This window comes from Poecile atricapillus, chromosome Z (assembly GCF_030490865.1).
Source record: "Poecile atricapillus isolate bPoeAtr1 chromosome Z, bPoeAtr1.hap1, whole genome shotgun sequence".
NCBI lineage: Eukaryota > Metazoa > Chordata > Aves > Passeriformes > Paridae > Poecile > Poecile atricapillus.
Genome location: NC_081289.1, coordinates 118,104,817 through 118,129,336, shown reverse-complemented (window position 1 = coordinate 118,129,336; position 24,520 = coordinate 118,104,817). Strand labels below are relative to the sequence as shown.

The 24,520-nt window shown below is 38.4% G+C and overlaps 1 protein-coding gene across 3 annotated transcripts in view; it reads left to right on the top strand.

The window, feature by feature from the left end:
- Positions 1–9,127: 9,127 nt before the first annotated feature.
- Positions 9,128–24,520, top strand: part of JAK2 (Janus kinase 2) — an 85,428-nt gene continuing 70,035 nt past the window's right edge. For 2 of the 3 annotated variants that reach the window (XM_058826971.1, XM_058826962.1), the window contains exons 1-2: positions 9,245–9,394; positions 9,510–9,561. The gene's annotated coding sequence lies outside the window, so the exon portion shown is untranslated. The other variant, XM_058826963.1, reaches the window with a different exon arrangement.

The window sequence follows — 24,520 nt, the reverse complement described above, 5'->3', positions numbered from 1 at the left end:
TCCATAGGTCTAGCTGTGTTGAAGGCAGTGCCAGGCCTGCAGGGCACTCTTGCAGCTTCTCTGGTCCTGGGAATGCCAGATACAACATTGCTCAGCATTGAGTGAAAACCACATGAAATTTTGCTCAGCATTGAGTGAAAACTAGCTTTCTTTTATTTTCCTTAATTTCTGTGGGTGAGAATTAGTTCTGCTCTTTGAAGCAATTAGATGAACACGTCTAATTGCTTTGGTCCTTCACATGAAAGGTATCTTGGGAATGACACACTCTGAAGCTACTACCTGGAAAGATCAAGTTAACTCCTGTTTCTGCCTGAGGTACAACTACCTTGACGAAATCTTTTATAACCTAAGCTTTAGGAAGCTTAATGGCAAGTAATATGTATTCTCTGCCCTAGGGAGAACTTTCGTGCTTTATTTTGTATGTGTGCCTCAGTGTCAGGGAATACTTACTGGAATTGCTTATCTAAAAATCTTCCTCCTCCAAGAAACGGGGTTAGTGGAAGCTATTTCTAGATACTGAAATGCTCTCCCAGAGAGCTCCAAAATGTAGTTTATTTCCATCACACTATAAAGAGTGGAACAAGAAATCAATGTTTTCAAATTTAATAGTTGCTGGGTGCTTTTTTTAATACAGAAAATTAAAAGCATTGAATTTGATTTATTGTTTTAATTACAAAGAAAGATCTTTAACTGATCTGACTAGAATTCAAAATAAGGGAGTAAAAGGAAAGAGAGATTTGGCATGGGCCTGATGTTATTTATACCAATGTAACTACAAAGCAATAGTATAGTGAAAATCAGTAGTTAAATTATGTAGAGTCTGATCCCACAATTAATTAATGAAAGCTGTGTTACCAAAGTGGTGGTGTGTGGGACAGGCCTCTCTCTTAGAATTGCCTCTTAGCTGGTTTGCAGAGGTCCGTTGCAGGGTATCTTTTTGAATACAGACTAGGAATTTACTTCTTTGTGAAAACCCTATACTCTTGCTAGTTTTAACTGAAATTGGCCAAAAGATTCAAAAGCAAAACAGCTATGCTAAAAATAGCTAATAATTTATTTTTAGCATAAAATGTTTTAATGTTACAGTTTTGCCAGTGTGCACATTGAGCAGCAATTACTTAGCACATTTGAAGAATCAGAAGACTGCATATTTTTATAATTGTATTTCAGACTGATTAGAATAGGTATATGATTTTAAACTCTGCTCATCCTTTTCCAGGATGGTGAATCAAAACACAACTTGCTGCTACTGCATACTATCCTTCAGAAGTAAAACTGAAACAAAAGTGTAATTCATTGTCTGTGCTTCCTTGTGAAATATTAAGAGGAAAATGCCATATGAAAAAATCAGCTACAAACAAATTTTTCATTTTGATTTTACTGTAAGCAGTTTAGAGACTTCTAGAATCAAAGTTTCTTGTTTGTATATTTGTATGTGTATATTAAAGTTTCTTGCTCTTATAGAATCACCAAATGGTTTGTGTTTGAAGAGACATTAGAATTCATCTAGCTCTAACGCCCCTGTCATAGGTAGGGACATCTTTCACTATACCAGGCTGCTCAGAGTCCCATCCAACTTTGAACCCTTCCAGGGATGGACCATCTGCAGCTTCTTTGGGAAACCTGTTCCAGCAGCTCAGTATTCTCATGGTAAAGAATTTCTTCTTAATATCTAATTTAAACTTATTTTCTTCAGTTTACAGCCATTTCATCCTGTCACTACATGACCATGTAAAAAGTCTCTCTCCAGTCTTCCCATAAGACTCCTTTACAAGAAGATTGCTAAAACTGGAAGCTGCTATAAAGTCCCCCTGAAGCCTTCTCTTCTTCATGCTAAACCTAAGAACCCTCATTAAGGCCTCTGGTGATTGATGTGAGTAAAGTAGACAGGAAAATCTGCAAGATACACTTGGTTCAGTCTCATTACATTGATTTCTGTATTGCATCCAAGTAGCTCAGTAATTGTATCCTAAATGTGTTTCATAATGGGAAAAAAAAAATTAAAAATACAATAAAGATTGAGCTCTCAAATGAGGAAATGCAAAAACTTCAACAGTTGGCCTTAACAGGATTTTTGTTACCCCATTGTGTTGTCTTTCATCCTTTTAGTATCTAGCTGTATCACACTCACATCCTGCTACACTAAAGCAGATTAAATTACACAACAGATTAAATAACAAACAAAAAGCAAACCCAAACTCAACAGGATGAAATACTACTGATGGAAATGAATTTTCATAAACATTAACTTTTGAGGCTTCCTGGCTTTCACAGATAGATAACTGCTGCCAAAACTCAGGAAGGTTAACCTTCCATAATAGTGCATGGTAAAAGAATATGGAGAGAGATGCAGTCTATTGCATTTAAAATGAGATATTATTAATCAGTACAGAATTAACTTCCAGAAATATTAATTTTAAAAATCTATAACGGGTGTTGTCATCTAAATCTCCATTCATGTCTTGAGACATAAGAAAAAATTCTAATATATGTACACATGTGAAAACACTATTCAAAGAACAATCAACAATTACACAAATTGATGCCAGGTCATTATGCATTCATGAACCCTGTACACAATGAAGTCCTGGAGAAGGTATTCACATGAGCTGGGCTGGAAACACATAATTATGCTTTAGAGCACTTCTGGTCAGTTTCTGAGTCCCTTTAAATATCTGGAAACTCCAATAGAGAAATACTAGTTTGTGTATGTGAGGGAAGTAGGCTGTTTCCCATATTTGACTAAGGTAAGAAAGACTGAGGTGATTTTGCTTTGATTTTTCAAAGGAAAAAATGGACCCTGGTCCGTCCAAATCTGTTTTGAGAGGTTTTCAATCTAGTAGACTTTCCTATGCCCATGGGATTTTCAAAGACAATTTCTTTGTCATAAGTTATTTTCCTAGTTATAGATAGATCTGGGAAGGCACTTTAATTAATCTTTATTATGAACGTGAATACAATTTGTATAACAGTAGAACCCAAAACCTTTTGAATTCAGTGGAGGGTTGATCCTGGTGGGATACCAGGTATCCACCAAAGCTACTCTAATGCTCTCCTTCACAACTGGGCATGGGAGAGAAAATAAAGTGAAAGGCTCGCAATTTGAGATAAAGTCAGCAAGAGGTCACAAACCAATTATCATCTCAGGAAAAACAGACTGAATTTGGTCATTAGTTGAATTTATTACCAAGAAAATCTTCAGGATAAGGAGAAGTAAAACAGATTTTAAAAACACTTTCTTCCATTTCTCTTCCTCCTAGCTCTACTTCCTCCTGCAGTGATGAAGGTAGAATGGGAATGGGGGTTATGGTCAGTTCATCATGCTTTTTCTCCCCGTGCTCAGAGAGAGAAGTCTTTCCCTTTTCTTGGGTGGAGTGCCTCCCACAGGAGACAGATCCCTACTAATTTCTCCAGTATGAGCTCACCTCACAGAAAATAATAGTTCTCCATTAAACTGCTACCATGTGTGTCACTCTTCCATGGGCGCAATCCATCAGGCACAGCCTGCTCCAGCATGAGATCTCACACGGTCTCAAGTCCTACCAGGAAACCTGCCCCAGTGTGGGCTTTATCTGGGTCTGCAGGTCCCTTCCAGGACCTGCTCTAGCAGAGGCCTCCCACTGGTCACAGCCTCTTTTGGGCATCCATCTGCTCTGGTGTGGGTCTCCTTCACTTGCTGCAGGGGGATCTCTGCATCCATGTGGTCCTCCACAGGCTGCATGAGCACAGCTGCCTCAGCACGGCCTGCACCATGGGCTTCAGGAGAATCCCAGCTGCAGTGTCTCGAGCACCACATCCCTCCCCTTCTTCAATGACCTTGCTGTTTGCTGAGCTGTTCCTCTTACATATTCTCACTCTGCTCTTCTCTGGCTGCAATTACATCTGCCCAATAACTTCTTTTCTGTCTTAAATTAGTTATCAAAAGGTGTTGCAGCCATTTCTGATTGGCTCAGCCCTGACCAGCAGTATGTCTGTCTTGAAGATATCTGGCACTGGCTCTACCAGACATGCAGGAAGCTTCCAACACATTCTGACAGAAGCCAGTAGCTCCCCCATTGTCAAAACCTGGCCATGCAAACCCAAGACAAATTTGCAAGTTACTGTATTTAGATAACAGTTAAGCACAGAAGATATCCTGCTTTGAAGATGAAAGGGAAAACAAAGCAAAACAGAATGCAAGCAGAAGATGATTAGGAAACAAACTGTTACTTGATGGAGACCTGGCATAGTGAGGGACTCCTGAAGCACCTGTACTGCAATCACTAGGACTTTTGACAGCGGAGCCACTAGCAAATCCTGCAAGCTGAGTTGTCTGTGTCTGTGCTTGAAGGCTGCCCGTCAGCCTCAGGCTGCAATTTTATTTATTTTATTCTATTTCATTCTGTTAGCAGATTTTGAGTAGAAATTCAGACTTACTGACCCTTTTCCTCACTGTGGGGTACTAGTATACCTAAATGTTTAATAAGCAAAAAAGTCACAGAGTGACAGTAAATCTGCGGTTCCCTGTAATACCATTTATACCAAGCCATTTCCCATCAGTGGACTGCATTTCAAAAATTTATTTTGAAGTTCTACAGTTAAACCAATTGCTTGTGCTTACTTGCCTGCCTGCTTTTTCCAGCTACAAAACCGTTGGCTGCATGCTAGGTTTTATCCTCTAAAAAGAGAAAGGCGCATGTTCCTTAAAAGGAAATCCCATGCTGCTGCTCCATTGTGACTCAACTAACTTGGCAAGAAATGAATTTGCTCCATTTCCATATCAGATCCACATCAACCTGCACTGAGCCACATGGATGACAGTGTTCAAAGGATTGCATCGTTTAATAGAGCCACTAGCAGTATGGAGATCAGTGCAGGCCTTGCTACTCACATGAAGCAATTAGCTTCATTAAACAGTAAATAAGCAAATAATTAATCTTTATTTGCAGAAAACCTATCAGAAACTATTGAAATCCACAAAACTGAAACAACTAAATTTGAAAGGTGCAGATGAAAATCTCATGCATTACATGTGGTTGACTTGTGCATATGCTACCAATATTGGTAAGAAATACAACAATATTGTATTCTCTGTAATGCAATAATTCTTAGTCAAGACTTAATGCCACTGGACATCTGGCACACCCATCCCTCATACAAGCAAACAATCTGTCAGGCAAAGCACTATTCCTAATCACTGTGGGCTACAAAGCAGGTTTGTCTGTCTTCTCCTTGTATCATTTGGAGGGGATCCCAGAGAGCTGTTGGAAAATGAATTATCCAGCTCCTGGAAACTTCTGGGAAAGGAAACAGGACAGTTTTGGACACACAGGGAGCATTACTCGATTCCATCCCTCTGGTTTATAGAAGTCACTGTTCTGCATTAGTCACTGCAGTCTCTGAGTGCTTTTTACTTGCTCAGCAATTAAACTAATGCCTGTTCTTGTAGGGCTTTTTCCATGTTTATTTGGGTTTTTAAATTTTTTTTCCTATGGGATTGTTGTGTGATGCACAAGATCAAGATCAAGAACACAGTGGGCTGTTGGAGAAGGAACCGACAAAGAAGTGCATCTTCCATCAGAAGCAGCAATGAGGGTACAGTTTAGTGTATGGAGAAGTACCTTTAGTACCTTTTGCATTCTTATGTACATGCTCCAAAAGCCGTCTTTGCAGAAATGCATTACAAATGGTACTTTTAGGTGCTTTTTACTGTCTGTCAGAGGGACAGGTATAAAATGGATGTCTGGAAGGGGCTTGCTGTTGGAGCCCTCAAAGCCAAGAGATGGTTTCTTTTCCTAAGTTATATTTTCCCAAAGGGGATGAATTAGAAGTGTCCTTTTGCAAGCAAGAGTCATACACAAACCTGTATTTACAGGTGCTGCTTCTTCCATTCTCCTCCAGGAAGGAGGTAATCACTTATATAACTTCAGGAAATAGGTTTCAGAGAATGACTATAAAAAATGAAAACATTTCCTTTAAGACCATTCTTTGTGCCATATATTTAAAGAAAAAAATGGCTTTTAAATCAAAATATGTTTTTCTCCAAGGCAGGGCTTACTACACACAGAAAAGGAGAAAAAACATTATGACACATGTACTTACCAAATAGTATGAATTTTACATCCTAAAACATCTAGTAAGGTAGAAAGAAAAGTGAAACACATGCAGCCTGACTTCATAGATTTGACTAAAATAAGTAACTTCCTTAGTGTTGTAATTTGCAAAGGTTTTGCAAATAATTCTCTATTTCTGAACAGAGAATATGTTTTGATTTTAATTTCAACTGAAAATGATAAATCAAAGGACAACTATGAGAATCTTTGAAGGAACTACTACAGAACTATTCTGTAATTTTCAGCTTCTTTAATATGAAAATGAAACAAAGTCTATTTCCTGGCCAGCACTCTAATCTCAGAATTTGGAACACAGTAATCAAGTAAGTAAAACTAAGCCTTGTACACAGATGGCAAGTTTGTAACTTGCTTTGAAAAGCAAAATGAATTTGAAGCTGCTACGCCACCTCTAGAAATAATGTTTTGTATATAATTAGTGGTATTTTTGTCCATTGTTTGGGAATATGTTTATTAAGTTTATTGTTTAGCAATAGAATCCATGTTTTTGGATTCTGTGGTTATGCTTGTGTCACTACACCCTACACATGATGGTATTCACACAGTGTGAATATGCAAAATAAAATGTGTGAACAGCACAGAGATAAATGGTACTTCAGCTCCCTACCACAGGTTTAAATTTGTGTCCAATCATATTAACATGCAAATGTATGAACACTGTATGATCATTTAGCAAGAAAAAGGGAAGGGGGTTGCTTAAATGGTAGTTAGATGCAAATCTGAGATGTTCACAGTTTTTGAGTGCAGATGTCTTTTAAAGGATTTGTTGAAAAGTGATGTAGTAGCAAGAACTCTGATGAAAGTAATGAACAATGCTGAACAGACTAATGAAAAAGGATATTTCATAGGACAATGCTGTTTCTTGCTACATTACACTAAAACATGTTTAATTATAATAGAAGATAAACAAGAATGCAAGGTATCATTAGATAAGCGGTAATGTTTGGAGTCCTAACACAGACTGCACTTTTAAAATTGAAGCAAATGACGGTATGCTTTATCATTCCAGAGGCTGACAAATTCTGCAGGTCCAGCTACAGCTTGACCCTGACCAAACACTTAACAACATAAGGATTTGTCACCTATTTCAGTCCAATTCTTTGCATTTGCAGGGTTCTGTCAACAGAAATCTTGACGAGTCTTATGTTATGCAGTGAGCACAACCAATGCAGTACACTACTCTCTTTATCTTTTGAGTGGTCTGGGTATCAGTGGCATATTAGGTAATTATGTTTGGGAGGCATCACAATATTTTTACTTTGGAGTTTCTTTCCTTTCTCTGCTTAGAAGAAGTTTCCAGTGTCACTGCAGCATGTTTCCCTGAGTTTCCCACACTGCAAACTGAGAAGAGACATCATGAAAAACAAATTATTAGAAAATGTAATACTGCAGAAACTTTCTTTGAGATGAAGGACTAGACATCAAAGAAGAAAATATGCTGTAATTGACTTTATTTCAAAATCACTAGATATTTACACTGCATATTCAACAAAAACAAAGCAATGCACTCACTGATATAATTTCAGATCTGAAATGGTCTAGATTTTGTGAGACGATCTTACAGGACATGAGACTGTGAGATGATATTATAGCAGATGGGCATACTCTTTTCTTCTGTACAGAGCAAAAAACCATGCACCACATCATAGAAATGACAGTGACATGACAAAGTGAGATTGTTCTTAAAGAATTACGTTTTGACAGTACCAAATTGCTAGCTGACATGTAACAGCCTGCTTTGAAAGCATGAATGTCATGAGCATGAGCCTGTTAGCAGTCTGAGAGTCTAATCCATCAAACCTTTATATAGCTTTTTAGTTCTTCCCTGTCCCCACTTACGTTTCTCCTTTATCTAAGAGACAGCCCAGTTCCTGAGCTTTCAGGTGAAGCATGTTTACGTTGCACGGACAAGAAGACAAGGAACAAACTCATCACACAGGAAGTGACAGAAAAGTGTGCGTTTCAGAAGTCAGAACTGTGCAGTAAATCTCAGGAGGTGGGACAGAACTAGCACACACACACACACGCGCGCACACACACACACACACACACACACAGAGAGAAACACAGACACACAGAGACCACACACACACACACACACACACATTTTGCTTAAAAAACATTTTTTCTTTGGCCCAGCTAACACACTCACTACTGTGCAGCCAGACCGCAGCAAAGACGCACTGCTTGTTTACCATGGCTGAACAAGGCCAGATCTGTCCCTCACACCCGATATCCTTCGCCTCACCGCGGTCCAGCTTTCACCTCGGCGGGCTCCTACAGACGGAGGCTTGTGAGAGACAAGCAGCTCTTGCTGCCCACACCGACTGCCGAGCAAGCAGCGGGGCAAAGAGCAGCACTCGCCTCCTCGGCAGCGGTTCCGCTTCTCGCTCTGACAAAACCCTGGTGCCCTCTCTAGTGCCGACGGAGCCTGACAGAACTCCAGATGAGTTTCGATCACGCTCTCAGGCACATACGTGACTCTCGGGGGTGCTACAGTGTAGGGCCAAAAGCTGGGGTCGATGACCCATGTGTGCCCCCTTGCCCTTTCCAACTCATGCTGTGATTCTGCGACGAGAAGGCTGCCCGGCGGCCGCACGGTGTCCCTGCGGGCCGAGGGACAGCCCGCCCCGCCCGGCACGGCCGGCCCCGCTCGGAGCGGCCGCGCCTCGCCGGGGGAGCGCGGCGGGACCCGCCCCGCCCGCAGCCGCGCGATGACGTGAGGGCGGGAGCGCCGCCCAGCCGGAGGCAGCGGCCAGAGCGCGGGTCGGCGCGGAGCTGCCGCCGCGTCCCCCGGTCGGCGCCGCCGTGCATGGGGAGGGAGCGGGCGGGACGCTGCCTGCGCGCCGCGCTGCACAGCCGCCGCCGCGGTGAGTGGGGCCGGCAGCGGGGCCCGGGGGGGAGCCGGGGTGGCGGCTGCACCGCCGTGTTCCGCGCCCCGTCCCGCGGGCGGGGGCTCCCCCCCGGCGGGCGGGGGCGGGCGGCGCTGCCCGGCGGGCGCTGTGAGCGGGGCACCGCGCTGGCTTCCTCCGGCTCCGTAAACAGGGCTCCTGGGGGGCGGGCCGGGGCCGACCTGGGCGGCGGGGGAGCTGGAAGTGTGGCTGCCGCGCCTCTTCGGTGGAGGTGCTGTGTGTTGCGGGAGAACTTCCTCGCCAGTACTTATTTGTGCCGTTAAAAAAAAATCTCCTCGCAGAAGGAGGGCAGACAGTCACGAAAAACCCCATTTGTGGTTTTTCTCTATGTCTCTATTGAATTTGCTTCTGCGTGGGAAAGTGTTCCGTTAGGTGTGGGTTGTGAATTAATAGATTTGATTAATTAGGTATTTTTTTTAAGATAAGAATTTCGGATAAAACTTACTCAGATTTTTTTTTTTTTTTTTTGCAACTGATGTCTAATTAGAATCTGATTCTGGCATTGTCTTCAAATTTCTCACTTCTGCAGTCAGTGACAGGTGAGAAAATAACACCTTCCTTTGGTTATTCACAAATTGTTTTATGCTGAGAATTGTTTGCTATTCCTTTTGGTTACTGGACCGAAGGAAACGTAATTGGGAAGATTGTAATGGCTATTAACGGTTTTGCGTGTGATTTTGCACTTGAGATTTGCACTTGCTTCGTGATCAGTGTTTCTGACATCTTAGTTCTGTAAAAGTTACCAATTTATTGTCTACTTCTTTTGTTCTGTTGCTAGTTAAATGCAATTTGTGTGTAACTAGGTGTGAGAAGTATTTCTTAAGTTTCTATATTATGGAAAATCAGTACCAACAGAAGACTATAGAGAGATTCTGTGCACACTTAAAGGTATTTTGGATCAGTTTTATGTGTTAGCTTTATTTTCCTTCCCTGCATCTCAGTCTTTGTAACTGATACGGTTCTAATACTGTAGTGATGCTCTTTGGGCATGCCCATTTTTCTTCCCTTTCTAGGGTTTGTGGCAGTAATTTGAGGATTCAGTAGGAATACAGTAGCCACTACTGTTTCCTGCTTGATGAAAATGCATCCAGAGGGACTTCCATGGTATAAATCTAGACTTTTAAATGAAACAACTTCAGTATTATTGTATGAAATAGCAAGTAATTAATTTTAAGCAGTGGTGTACTTTCCATAGAAGCCTAAATTTGACCTATTTACAGATTTTAATTTTTTGTAAGTGCCAACAACAGCAACATGGGGAAGGAGTATTTGCTGCTGGGAGGGAAAGTTGTAATGAGCAATAAGTACATGGAATGCAGAAAATGGTCCAACATCCTTGTTGGTCAAATCAGACTGACTGGAACTGCAGAATGGAAAATGAAAGGACTTTTTACCTGTAGCTGTTCAAAGTGATGATTAGGCTAATAAAAACTTGAAATCTCTGTAGAATAACCATTTCCAAACTATGTGGAGGTAATGTTATGCATGACCACAGAATAGTTACTAAAGTGAATGTTACTGCCATGTTGTACTAGCAATGGCATTATTTTTTCTGAGGTTAGGAGAAAAGCAATTGCTGAATGAGGTTGTTGCTTTGACATTGGTCTCTTTTTATCTCAGCTTTGGGGCATTTTTACAGTATGACCTTATGTAAACAAAAAGCTAAGTGTCGATGTTTGCAGTTACAAGAAATAACCTGAGATCTCATCTGAAAGAGCCTTTCAAGGAAAATAAGCAAAATTCAGAAATGTACTAGTATTAAACAGAGACAGTAATTAAATGGCGTGCATTATGGAGAGAAGAGTATCAAAAGTTACAAAACTTGCAATTAAAAAGCAGCCAGCAGAATGGACCATGCAACAATAAAACAAGTATTTGTTCTAAAAAATGGCGTTCTAAAAGAAAAAACCCAAAAAAACCCCAAAAAAAAAAAAAAAACAAAACCAAAACCTGGAAGACGGCAACCAAAATCTGGTGGCCTTTTTTAGAAAAGTTACCAGAATGTTAAGTAAGTAGGAGGTTGAAATCGATGACCTCCTGCAGTGCCTTTCAAGCCAAATTATCCTTTCCTAGTGCTCCTGCCTGTTACAGACTAGCATTTTTCTTGTAACACACCTGCTACTTTTTACCTAGGCTTGCATGCAAATGTTAGCACGGTCAGTAGGCAACTACACAGTTACATCTTTTCATTTGGCTTAATAGACCTGCTGTTTCAAACTCTCTGACCCTGGCTGTGCACTGATTTTGGTGGGTTCTTTACGAATTCACATGTCCCATGGGGTTCTCAGCATGAGCCCAGTAAGATGACTAATAGGACTAAAACTAGCATGGTCTGAGTCAACATTTGAGCTCATGCTTACGTTTGTATTTCCTTAAATTTCCTTAAATTGTTTCGGTTGCAATTTCTTTATCAAAAGGTGAATGAGGGGCTTTCTTGAATTTCTGAATATGAGATTTTCAAAATTATTCTGAAGGATAGATCTGTCTTTTTGCAGATGTGGAAAGCAGTACAAAAATATGAATTTACAAAGAAGCTTCTTTATAGTAGTTCTGCTGAAGGAACTGTAATACAGTTTTATATACTGCATACAAATAGATGCTTCCTGCTGCATACTGTGTTAATCTAGAGAGTAGGTTGTATGTCTCACTTAAATTGGTTGTGTGCATCTCAGTGCAGTGACAGCTACAAAGTACAAGTATAAGGTAGGTTATGCAATGTCAGTTGCAACCTGTAAGACGCTCAAAGGAAAATGGTGATGCCTCACTCAAACGTCAAGCTCTGTGGGTTATGTAGTACTGGATGCAGAGAGGTCTGGTTCATGTTCATGTGGACAGTGATAACCCGCATGTGTTATGTGGAATGACTTGCCCAGAAGGCAATTGTCCATCTAATTTTGGTTATGTAGTTACTGTTTCACACAGTCAAAGCTGAATCTTTAAATCTGATTGTAGAAAAAAACCCAAACCCAGTCCAATCTGATGCAGGGAACTATTGATTTTAAATCAATAGAAACATTGTCCTTTTCTGAGGTGAGTTGTCTCTGCATCTGTCTTTGACAATGACTTCCACAATAGTAATACAGGAGGGTTCCTTTTGTTGTTAGCAGATTGCTTTTTAATCATGGTTGCACATTTTCTTTTATTAGGAAGGGAGGTGTTAGCTCTTGGTGCTTTGATTTTCTGTCTTCTTGGTTTTCTTCTGGTTTTGTGTGGTGGATGTTTTACAAAGGTGGGGGAAGGGTGGTTTGTGTGTGTGTTTTCTTTTTTCTTAGAGTCTTTAGTATTTGTTCATAGCTCACACAAATCTATTAATTGGTTCTGTTTTTCTGTGTTTTTTGTGATGTCACAAAAGACAATATTCCAGGTGAATTGAGAATGTTTTCAAAACCTTTCCTCTTTTCATCAGAACACTTTTTCTTGTCTCGTGTATGCTGGTATTAAGCAGAGATTCTGTTGAGCTGCACATTCTGTGAGTGGTTATTTTGTTTATCTGCTTGCATTTGGCTTAAAATTTAGTGTCATGGGAATAACTGCAAGTTATTCTTTCAAGGGTTTATTATTTTGTGTTTGTTGACATCAGATGTTATCTGTCTTCTGGTTTTTTTTTGCTTGGCTAGCTCTCAGTTTTGATCCTGCTCAAGTCTCATGTAAGCTGGTTATCACCAAAGTTGTTTTTAGGCTAGGAGTTTGAAAGTGCTTATATGCTTGCATAAATATGTATGGTGTAGTATTTCTTGTTCTGCATGCAGCCCCACGTGGGATCTTTTCTGATATTTACCCCAGTTCTTCATCTATGTGTTGTTTGTGGTCTAAGGCTTTTTATCAACAGTTCAGTGGAGCTGATTTAGCTGGTATTACCTTTATCGTTCTGCTTATGTGCTTGAGCAGCTGCAATAGATTTCATAATAAATTATACTTGGGAAAGTCTTTTACAGATGTATTAAGTAAATGGATTTATTATACATGTTTAAAGTGTTGTGATTAAAGTTATTTGCATGTATAATTAAAAATTTTAAAATGCTTGTTTATGTGAATTCATTGGTATCAAGGATTTATTTTTTGTAGTATTTAGTGAGAGTAATGATCAAATCAGTTTAAATGAGTTTTTTTAGACCTTTTTTGCACAGTCTATATCATCATGTTCACTAGAAACAATGCAAGAATTTTGAGGGGTTTTTTTAGTGGGTGGATAATATCTCAGAGGAATAGTGTTAGTGTACAGGTCTAATATGCTTTAAATGAGAGTTTTCCATCTCTGATATCTAGTAGTCTTGTTTGACTGCAAAAATTTCATAGTTATGACAAAAGTGTTCAGTATTCAGTGTGTCATAACTAACACTGGCTACAGCTTGGGTTTCTAGTACTGTCAGATATTTCTGAAGTAAGAAACTCTTTGCCTTCTAAATATCCAGTCTCAATAAATGTACAGTACATTTGGCACCTGTATTTATCAAACAGCTTTTAGAGGCCTCAGCTATTCAAGTGCATTTATAATTGGAGGCTTTTTCATTTCAACATGAAATTATGGGATTACTTGCATGGATTCAACTACAGAGGTATGACTGCAGCTGGTGTTTGAGTTACATATTAAGTAAAATTTGACTGGAAGACTAGTGCAAGAGTATTTAAAGACAAAGAAAGTTGGAAAACAAGCATTAATTCCTCATGAAACAGGGGGTTTATAAACCAAAGAGAGGGAATTACAAACCATGAAGTCACAGAGATCTAAGAAAAAGGTGGAGTTGTAGTTTCACAATGCATATTAACTGTTCTCTTAACCTTTCTTTGTTCTCAAGACTTTTTTTCCTTTTTTTTCTCACAACCATTGGAATTTGCTGCTCTCGGTTGTGTAAACACAGAAGCTTTTTGTAGGGCTGTGCTGTAAACTGTATCACAAGTAACCTAAGTTAAAATTAATTTTTGTCTCATTTGGAACAAGTGGCATGAGGAAAAAGGAGCGGACAGGATAACTCCTTAAGCTGGCTTGCAGTGTCAGAGAAAATATTGTGTAATCACATCCTGGATAACCCCAAAGATGGACTGAGCTACAAAAGAAATGTTGGGTTCCCAGTGGAATCGGAGGGCACTGGATTGCACAAGACCCAGATCCTCAACTGTGGGCAGTAAAGCATGTGTCAATCCAACAGCTGGCTCCCAAAAGACAGACTTTGGAACTACTCTAACAAGTGTAAATAGGTGCATGGTTATTTTTTAATTCCCTTGCACCTGGGTCTTCACAACCCTTTGTAACTATGCTCTCTGTCAGGAAGGCTGTGAAAGTGTACTTCTGGTTGCTTTTTTCCTAACCTGGTTTCTTCAGTTAAAGGTGATTTCAAGGTAGTTGGCTAACACTAGGGTATTCTACTCCCATATGCCTTTTCTTCCCTAGAACTGGAATTTAGCACACTAAAACCATGTTTTGCACATTGAAAGGATGATGGACTTGTACTCAAATTCAGTGAATATTTCATAGGCATGCTTGCAGAAGCTCGGAAGGAGCATGTTAGACTTAAATTTGTGATAAACAACAATGCAAAACTTAGTAAAACATACAGGCACTGTGCAAAGTGAAAATTAGCTGGAGTCTTCACTTTTCATTGTTATGCATTGGCAGATCTAAAAGCAGTGTGATGAAATAGGTGTGCATTAAAGTGAAGAATTAACAAAGCAGGGGGGTTTATTTGGCAGAGGTTTAATGAGGTTACACCAGTATCACTCAGAATCAAATGAATTTGAAGCTCAGTTCACAATATAGTTACATGGGTGATTGTAACACACCTAGGTGTACCTGAACTCGTTCATATTTCAGCAGTTGGAAGCCACAGCAGCTTAAACCATACAGGACACTGAAAGTTTCCCATGTCTTTTTCTACCCAAGATGGTTCACATGTATTCATTGAAAGTGTTTAGAAGGATATCTTTAGACTGCAGCCCCCTTAAGCTGTGCCATCATTTTCTTGGGCTTTGGTATTTTTTCCAGGTTTCTTTCCAAAGAGCTATCTTTTTGTCCTGGTTTCAGCCAAGACAGAGTTAATACTTCCGCAGTAGCTGCGGAGGGGTGGAGCCTGGGGCCATGTGGTAGCGTCTAGGTTGTTACTCTGTACCATGCACTTCATCCTGTCGGAAGTAGGGCGATCTCACTTCGGGAAAGAAGGGTGTGGCTTCGGGTCAAGATCCCGTGTGGTGGGCAGAGGGAACCTGGCGCCTTCGGGGGGTGTTTTGCATGTAAATCACCCTCTTTTGTACACTCTTGTTATTAATACTGTTGCTGTTACTGTCCATTTTCTTGTCTCATTGCTGCTTCCAGTAAATTGTTCTTACATCAACCTGTAATCTCTGCCTTTTGTTTCTTTCACTGGAGCAGGGACATGGAGGGAGCAGCCAGGGTTTCTTTTTACTGGGAGTACCAAATTTGGAATACCATTCCAAATTAAACCATGACACTTACCAATGTAATTCTGCCAGTGAACCCAAAAAGCTGAATTTTAAATTCACTCTGGAATGCAAGAATATTTTACTTTGTTTTTCTGAAAAAGGTGATAGTACTTGCCAATTTTTATGGTGATTCGGTGAGTTTAGACACATAATTTTTTTGAACTCTTGAGCCTGATGTAAACTTTTTTGGGTAGGTTGATATTACATTATGTCTCTTTTTGCAGTTTAAGCTGTTATGGTGTGATGTGGCTGTGCAGCTGCTATGTGCAGGGTGGTGAAGTAGTATTTTTTAGTCAGACTTTTTAGAACAATATTTGAAGTTTGTCATGACTTGATATTACAGCACATTGACCGCACGCCATAACATGGTAGGAGACATTGACTGTCTGGTTTCTTATCCTTGCAGTAGTCTTGTGGACTTCTCAACCAAATTCAGTGAAAGGCCTTTGAGTAGCTTTAACTTTTTTGAAACCATTTCTGGAGATACAGAAAAGCATGAATTTTGAATGGCATGTAGGGAATGTGGTGCTTTGTGTTGATGTGTCAAACTACTTTGCTCCCTCTTCAAAACCTGTAGTATGTCTTGGATAAGAAACTCAGTATTATTTTGAGTTGATGCAATGTAGCTGAAGTATTTCTAAGTGAAAATGCCTAAGAGGAAGCCACCTTGAGTGCCCTTTATCATGCAGTTAGTGGGTTAAATATCTGAGAAGCCAGGAAAAGTGATGGTCCCCTTTCATGCTCAGGGGATATGCAGAACAAAAACAAGAGCATATAATCCCTGATATTCAGTGGATAGGCAGCCAATAGATATGAATTTAAATTATCTTTTGTTTTAAAGAAAACAATTTGGAGATTATAGTTACAATTCTGCTAAAGCCTAAATTTAGTAAAATAATGTAACTTTCAGTTAAAGACTGATATTGTATGTATAGAACAACATAATAGAACAATTATAGAATAATTTAGTGAAGAGAAGACCTCAGTTTCGGTTTCAAAGATCTGAATAAAGCAGGGTCAGTAAGGAGGTCATAACAGGTATGAAAGCCGCATCCAGGCAGGTCATAAAAAATCTCTAAGGATGGAGACACCACATTGACCACTGGGCCATCATCTGGATGTCAAACTTTCTCTTTATAGTCTCTGAACATAGTGTGTTTCTACTTGCTTCTGTTGTCTCTTGTCCTGTGGATGGACAGGACAAGAGCTTGGCTCTATCTTCTCAGTAACTTCTATTAGGGGTCTGCTGTTAGGCCCCTCCAGGTGGAATCAACCCTGCTTCCAAGTTTGTCCTCATAGGTTCTGTGCTACAGCCTCCAACTGTGTTGGTGGCCTCTTGTGTGAACTTTTTCCTGTTTGACAGTGCTTTTTTTCTGTGATAGGCCACCGGAACAGGACCTAGATTCAGAATTTTAAATTCAGCTAAGGTCTGAATACTGTCAGATTTCTAAATAAAAGCCAGAACAGTAGGTGGCCAAAGACTTTCCAACAACCAAACTGGGAAAATATTCTTCCCCCAGTTTGTGTAAAAATAACCATAGGATAATGAACTATGATTGGTTTAAATCTGTGAAGGATACTGTGACCAGAAGCAAGCTGTTCAGCTCATGTAATTGACTGAGCTTTCATTCTTTAATGAACTGCACAGTTTGAAAAATATAATGTTTTGATAAATTTATTTGGCAATGTAACATTTCTTTATAAGTATTGTATTTAATAACGTCAGCTGTAGGGTTTTTTTATGGTTTCCTATGTTTCTGTTGTATTTCAATTTTAGAAATGCAGTATGCCAACAGTAAGTTAAAAATTACTGTAGTTGGAAACTATAGCCAATGTGCTTTTTGACATAATGTAATTAATTAAAATTCAAAGTCTAGATTGAATTAATTAAGTTCCATCTCTTCTTACATAAAAAAGTACTACAATGTGTCTTGTTTAATTAAAAACATTAAACATGTGGGACACATTAAAGACAGGTTGCTTTCTTGATTATTATATATTAAGGGGAAAGAAGAATATAAATTTTAAGAAATCCCACTGTTAAGAAAAATAACATCTTAATTACTTCCCCTATTAGGCAGAGGTATATGTTCAGAGGCAGTAAACATGCATGAATTATCACTATGGTTGAAACCATGTTTTGCTTATTTCTGGTTAAGAAAATATCTAATTTCTCATCTAACAGTAAGTTCTTTATAAAGCATTATAGTGATTCTAGAATACTTACCTGTTGTTTGGAGCAGTGTCTTTCTCATCTAGACTTAATTTCCAGTTGTGTACTGAGCCTTTAGAAGAAGAAACCAAGCAAACAAACTGTTGCACATCCTCTTGCTCTCAGGGAAGTAAGATGGTAAATCATTGTCACTGATGACACTTGGAAGAGAAAAAAGAGGAACTAAGGGAAGAAACTATTAAAGCCTTCTTGGCAAAAACATACAAGATGCAGCAACAAGGTTAAATGGGCTTGTAGCCTCATTTGACAAGCTTACACAGCAAGTGGTAGGAAAAAAAAATTGTTTAAGTTGTTAGTTTGAACTTTCTAATACGAATGATACTGTACCACACACAAGATAACTATTTTGAACTTTCAAATTAAAGGAAATGGTCTTAGTCATAGACACTGGGGTATAATGTAATATATATGTATTATAAAATATGTATATGTTTATAAGCATAATATAATCTTAGTGTTTCTAAATGGTTGTATTTCTAGTGTTGTAAGAAAAGGAATTTTCCTCTTATTATAACAGTAAAAATACTTCTGCATTCCTTTTTCAGAGTAGTGGAGCATGAGGTGAATTTACAAGCAGAAGCAGGAACTCAGTAGGATTCTGGAAATAATATGGGCTTAAAGTAAGGAGAGAACAAGAATGTAAACAGCTTTGTCTCATCATCCCTCCAGATGCCTCTCTGTTCACTACCTTCTTACTATCTCTTTACTGTTCTTTTTCAGAACTTTTCTCTCATGTTCAGCCACCTCTCTCCTGTTGAGGCTTTGTTGCTTTCTTACATTTCTTCCTCTGGTCCCATTAATAAAACAACCATTAGCTGTTCAGAATCAAGTAGGTTTTAAGATTGCGTTCTGATCTTGAAAGTAGTCAATGTCTGACCTACTTGGAATCAAACTTCTTGGCCCAAATCTAGCCGAGTATTTTGTCTTTCAGTTTACATTGCTGAAACAGCCTTTTGTCATTCTGGATTTGTTGTCCTCAGATTTACTATAGCCAACTCCCCAGTCAAGTTTTGAGTGCCTCTGGAAAGAAAATGGCAAGAAAATAAGATAACCAAAAAGCATTTTACAGCACATTAAATATGATCAGATTTGCAAGCTGGGCTAAGCTATATTAAAATCATCTGTGGGTCTGGAAAACTGATTTTCAGTTGGAGGAGACTGTTGCTGGTTTTGAAGAAGAAATTAGTTTTAATTTGTTAGTGGAAAAAACAAATTGCTTGTGAAAAACAGATTGTGAAAAGACTCAGTTCTGCTAGCCTCAGTGGATAAGGGTGTGGTGTTTTGATTAGAATTTCTTTTGAAGTGTGAGGAAGGAGAAGTATTGATATTTTGTCTGGAAGGAAAACAGAACCTGGTAGGTTGCTTAGCAGTAGGTGAGAACTGATGTTTACTCTGAATACAAGGATAATGGTAGGAAACCAAGATCTATTACAAATGAGCAAAAGAGAATACAGGTGACAGGTAATTAAGAAGGTGCAAGAAACCCTGAAATTAGTTCAGCTGGTTAGAGCATGATGCTAATAATGCTGAGCTTGTGGGTTCAATCCCCACACAGGCCATTCACTTAAGACTTGGGCTCAGTGATCCCTGTGGGTCCTTTCCAAAATGGAATATATAGTGGTCTTTAAAGTTGTAAGTGTCCTTGCTTCTTTGACTGTGAAGTGTCAGAGAAGGGAAATGAATGTTCTGTGAAGGTGTGGGTAGATGAGTCGTTCTGTATGGAAATAGAGACAGTATTTTATGTCTTTTTAACTTTAACTGTTACTCTACATGTTTAATTATTCCAGCAGTAGCAACTGTTGGAAAGTACTGTGTAATGTCAAATCTCAGTGAGGCTGCTGTGTTGAGAGTGGAGAGGTCCTTTGTGATAAGACTTTGGAAATGTCCTTTTATAACCTCAATATAGACAATTGATCTAGGTAAAGATTGATTTGAGTAGGTGTTTGAAGCAGGCATTCATGCTATCTGCAAGTGTTTTGCTCAGTTTTGATTCACCATGGTTGAAGGTCAGACACTCTGGCTGTATGTGAGCATTAAAGATTTCATAATTTAAACTAAAATTTTCTCTAAACTATTGTTTATTTCCCCAGAAAATGCTGTATCTTACATGTGTGTGCACCCATTCCTTACTTCTTTTTCACCAGTGTCTTTATAGTTTCAGGAGAATAAGCAGAAATATGTATTTCAGATTGTAGTCCTTTCATTCTTTAGACCATGTGATGGACTAAAGTAACAGCTTAATAAACCTTTTATTTATGACACCTCCATCTACTGACACAGATCATGTACAGGATTTGTTTTGCATTTACAATTTGTGATCTCTCATTTCCTGTTTATTCTTACATACTTTTATTTTAAAGTTTTGTTTTATCTTTGTAATGGATGAGGCCCTTTTGAAGTCATAATTAAAATATTGGATCACAATATGTGATTGGGTGACAAAGAGTACTTATTCACTGGGTGAATTGCTACATAATATAACTATATTTTACTGAAACAATGATATACCCATAAATACATTGCTGTAAATACAATGTTTACTGTAAAGTGTTATACAATTCTGTTGTGTTTATGAGAGGGAATCTTTAATAGATTGCATACATACATAACATTAGTCATTCCGTATTTTAAATTATGACATGCCTCAGTTTCATGGAATATTGGAGCAGTTCTAGGTAATTATTAGAATGTCATATGCTTTCAGAATGTGATAGAACATATCAAATGTGTTATGACTATTGCTACCATTTCTGCTAGTTTCAAAACATTTGAGAAGTACTCTTGGTGTTCAGCAAGTAGATCATGAAAATACTACTGTTGGACTAGTTCACACAAAGTCTGGCTTTAGCAAATCTCATTATATGATTACAGCCATACTTAAAGTGGTGAATTGTGTGTACAAGTAATGAAAGAAATGGCAGGTCAGCTGTGGATTACACGGACTATGTGGGAGTGTCAGTTTGCTAAGTTGTCTGTCTTTTCAGTTTTGTCTTTGTAACCTGAACATTTTAGTTGACTTAAGAACATCACTGTTACTGTCAAGACTACTATGATAATTATACCATTTATTTGGAACAGATGTATGCTATCTAGACTTGATGATAACAGCTACACATAATTTGACATCTGCAATGGTGTGTTTCTTTCACACAAAAAAAACAGAAGATAAAAAAAAACCCTTATGTAATTTTTAGCTCACTTAATAGTGCTGAAACTAATGAAATTTGTGATCTAAACTTCATCACAGAAATGAAATAATTTGCAGTGCAGAAGTCAGAAAAAATTGGCAGTTTTTCTTTGTGGCACACACTACCTTTAATGATTACACGAAAATGACTTTTCTAGAACCTTTTTCTAGATTTATTTCCTTGTATATGCTAGGATTTATATAAATTTTTAACTTATTTTAGTTAAAAGTTAGAAGTCACTCTTTGAGTGTTGCCTGTTTGTGGATAATCCTGTCTTTTAAAGTTCAGTTGTCACATAAATAGTCTGATCAATAATTTATATTTACGATGGATTATTTAAAATGACTGACTTGAGAGCCGTTACACAAGAAGACACTGAAGATTATCAACTCTGAAGGCAACTTGCCTGCTCTTGAGTGATAAAGAAATGAAATACCAGGGAGAGCTGGCTCTCTTGTCTTATACCAAAAGGGAAAAAAACCCAAACCTCTCAAAGGGGCAGAACAAGTTCCTTTGAGGAGTCCAGCTGCTAGTAAGCGAAAGAGGGAATAGGAAATAGAGAATGCCCTTAATAAACGAAGGAAAAGGAACTTAGAGTAGGGAACTTTTACAAAATACAGAATAGAGCAAGGATATATAAAGTGAAAAGAAGTAAGGCCGGTTTCTTTTGCTTCTCCTTTTTTTCCTTTTGTCTTTGTCAGGGCAGAGAAAGTATGAAAGAGTATAAAAGTATGTTTTAAAAGTTATTTACTTATATTTAAAAGTATCTCAGCATAAAAGAGAAAAGAGGAACAAAACCAGAAAAAAATGGGAAGGGAATTTAGCTGCCAGCATAATTATAGTATTGCTGGACTGAAGGCTCAGCTTGAGAAATATTTAGAGGTTTTGCAGGACCAGTACAAGCAATATATTTGCTATTTTGTGGTAAGGGGAAAAGTATTTAACCACTTGCCCAAGTCAAGCTACTGCATTGAAAAAAGGGCCAGTAAGGGGGCCCTCAGTAGCTGAGCAAAGGCAGCACAGAAAGGACTGATTAGAGAGCAGCTATAGCTCTAGGAAGGCAGTTGGACTGCATATGGGACTGCTGTGGATTTGTAAAAGGAATAAGATGTAATGATAAATTAATCTGGTTTGGTCATGGTGAAAACCGGCCTTGTTTCAATAATGTGTCCATTCACCAGGACACTGGTGTGTGAAGCCTTTGACTTCTGAGCTGGTACCTCCTGTATTAGTGAACTGACAAAAGTTTCCTACCCAGTCTACCAGCTAGTCGCAAGCAAAAGAGAATGAAAAGGAAGACAGCCGTACAGGTATTTCTGTGTTGTTTGGTTATAGACTAGAGTTGCTAATATGGTGAGGTAGACAGCATTAATAGGAAGGGGTTTGGTACAGCTGGGATGAGAAGATATGTGGAAGCTTACTGTTACTCTTACCAGCACCTCCTACAAACAAGAGCATAGAGGTGCTCGAGCAGAAAACACTGAGGAGAGAGAGGGGTTAAAATTTAGGAGTACTGACACTTTCTTCTATGAAAAAGGCCTAGCAGACACATTCTTGAAGGGCTTCATGAGATGGGGTTTTCAGTGCTGCAGTGATCCTCTTTTGACTGCGTTAAAGGACAGCAGAATTAACTGGAGTTGAGTACCATAGATGAAGAATGCCAGTAGGTTTTTATTTGTAATTGTTTTATTCCTAGTACTTCTGCTGCAGTGAGAAGGGGTAGGCATTAAACTGACAACATCAGTGCACCTGGTTATCAGTATTGTTACAGTATTCAAAGTAATTCAAAGAAAAACTATTTTTGTGATATAGGTGGCTTTTATCAAGGCAAGGAGTCTTGTTTGATTGCAGTCATGACAAAATAAGGTCCCTAAAATACTAAGAATGAAAGAATAATCATAACTGCAATGTGCTTACAGCCATTAAGGTGGCTTTTAAAGAAATGTTTTGAAGTGCTTTTAAAGAGGATCTGCATCTGGATCACATTTTTTTTTTGTTCTTATGTATTTAAAAATAACCAGACACCTATATGCAAAAGATTCACTATTATCACTATAAACCTGGTTTCTGCTCTTTTGGGATTCAAATTGAAATTTACATTAGATTAATATACATAAATTAAGTCAACAATCAAGCATGTTAAACTCCCTAATGTTACTGAGCTGCAACTTGTGTAATTTGATTTTTTTTTTTTCTTTGAGGATTCATTCTATGAGCCCTCACTAGGACCCTCAGTCAAAGCCTTGTAAAATCAGCAAAATTTATTTGAATTTATTTGAATTGAACCATTTTTGTTTTGAGGTATGTGGACATGATGCAAATTTGAGAAATATGTGACTCAGATAGTAGCTTAGTAAGTCGAAGCAGGTTTTATGTGTATTACCTCTTTATTTAGATTAATTTCTGAGTTATTGCTGAGGTAAGTAGGTTACTAAAAAGTTCTAGATAAAATATCAGACGGAGCATTTTGGAGGCCACCACCACATTGCACCCATTGGATTTGTTACTTTGACAATATTTCTGTGTAGTGGTCCTGTTTATTGTTAAAACCTTGAAGTTCTTGTTCTGAGATTAACAAGCTTCTATGTCCCAGAACTTTTGCAATGTAAACTAAATGTTGAGAAGAAGTATGGGAAAACCCCCGTATCCATTTCCACTTGAAACTTCTAAAGATAACAGAGGAGTAGGGGCTGGAGGACAGACAGTGGACAGTATGAAAGAGATTATGGTCCTTGCTTGTATTCACTGGCAGACTGGATTGCAGAGACATACTTTGCAGCAAGGGAAGAAAAACCTTTAATCTCGAAACATTTTGCAATTAGTAACATCTCTTCCATGCCAAAATTGGTTCTCTGTATTTCTTTTTTGTCTAATTGACATTACTTGCTGGTTGATGTAATCATCCCACAATGTATGCTTAAATGTTAAAAAAAAAAGAAAAAAAAGAAAAAGTGGTTTGAAATCCCTTTTTATCTTTATGTAGAATTGTGAAAGAGACTGTTTACTTCCTGGAATCAGTGTGTTAGGTTTTTTTCCCCAATTACAGATGGAGTTTGTTGGTCATTGATGTTACTTGGAGTAAAATATTACTTTATCTCATGTAGTCTAGCAAAGTCAGTTGTAGAGTATTATGAAACATCCTTGATATTTGAGGAAAGGGGTTCTCTGATTTTAAAGTTTGGTCTACCCTGCTTGGAAAAAAAATCATATTAGCTCAAAAAAACTTTAAAACTGAACCAGCTACTTTATGTTTGTTTTTGTTGCACAGCAAAGTTCCTATATAAAAGTAGAATTTTGGGTTACTGTTCCTTCTTTCATATGCATATCTTGCAATTGTTTTGCAGACTTTTGCAAGTTAGAAGCTGTTCCAGCAAGCTTAGTGATTGTGTCAAACATGTACAACTTCAACAGAGACAGCAAATGTTTATGAATGATAGCTTTATTCTTTGATGTAGTCCTGAATTTTTGCAGTTGTTAAGCATTTTTATGTTTGTAATTTGTTGTCTAGATAGTCTTTAAATTAGAAAAATCCTAAATAGATGCAGATACCATAAAATTGTACTTCTTTTTTTTTTTTGGGATTTTAGCCAGATTGTACGTAAGGTCTCCACCCATGATGACTAAGTCCTTTATATATTTGAA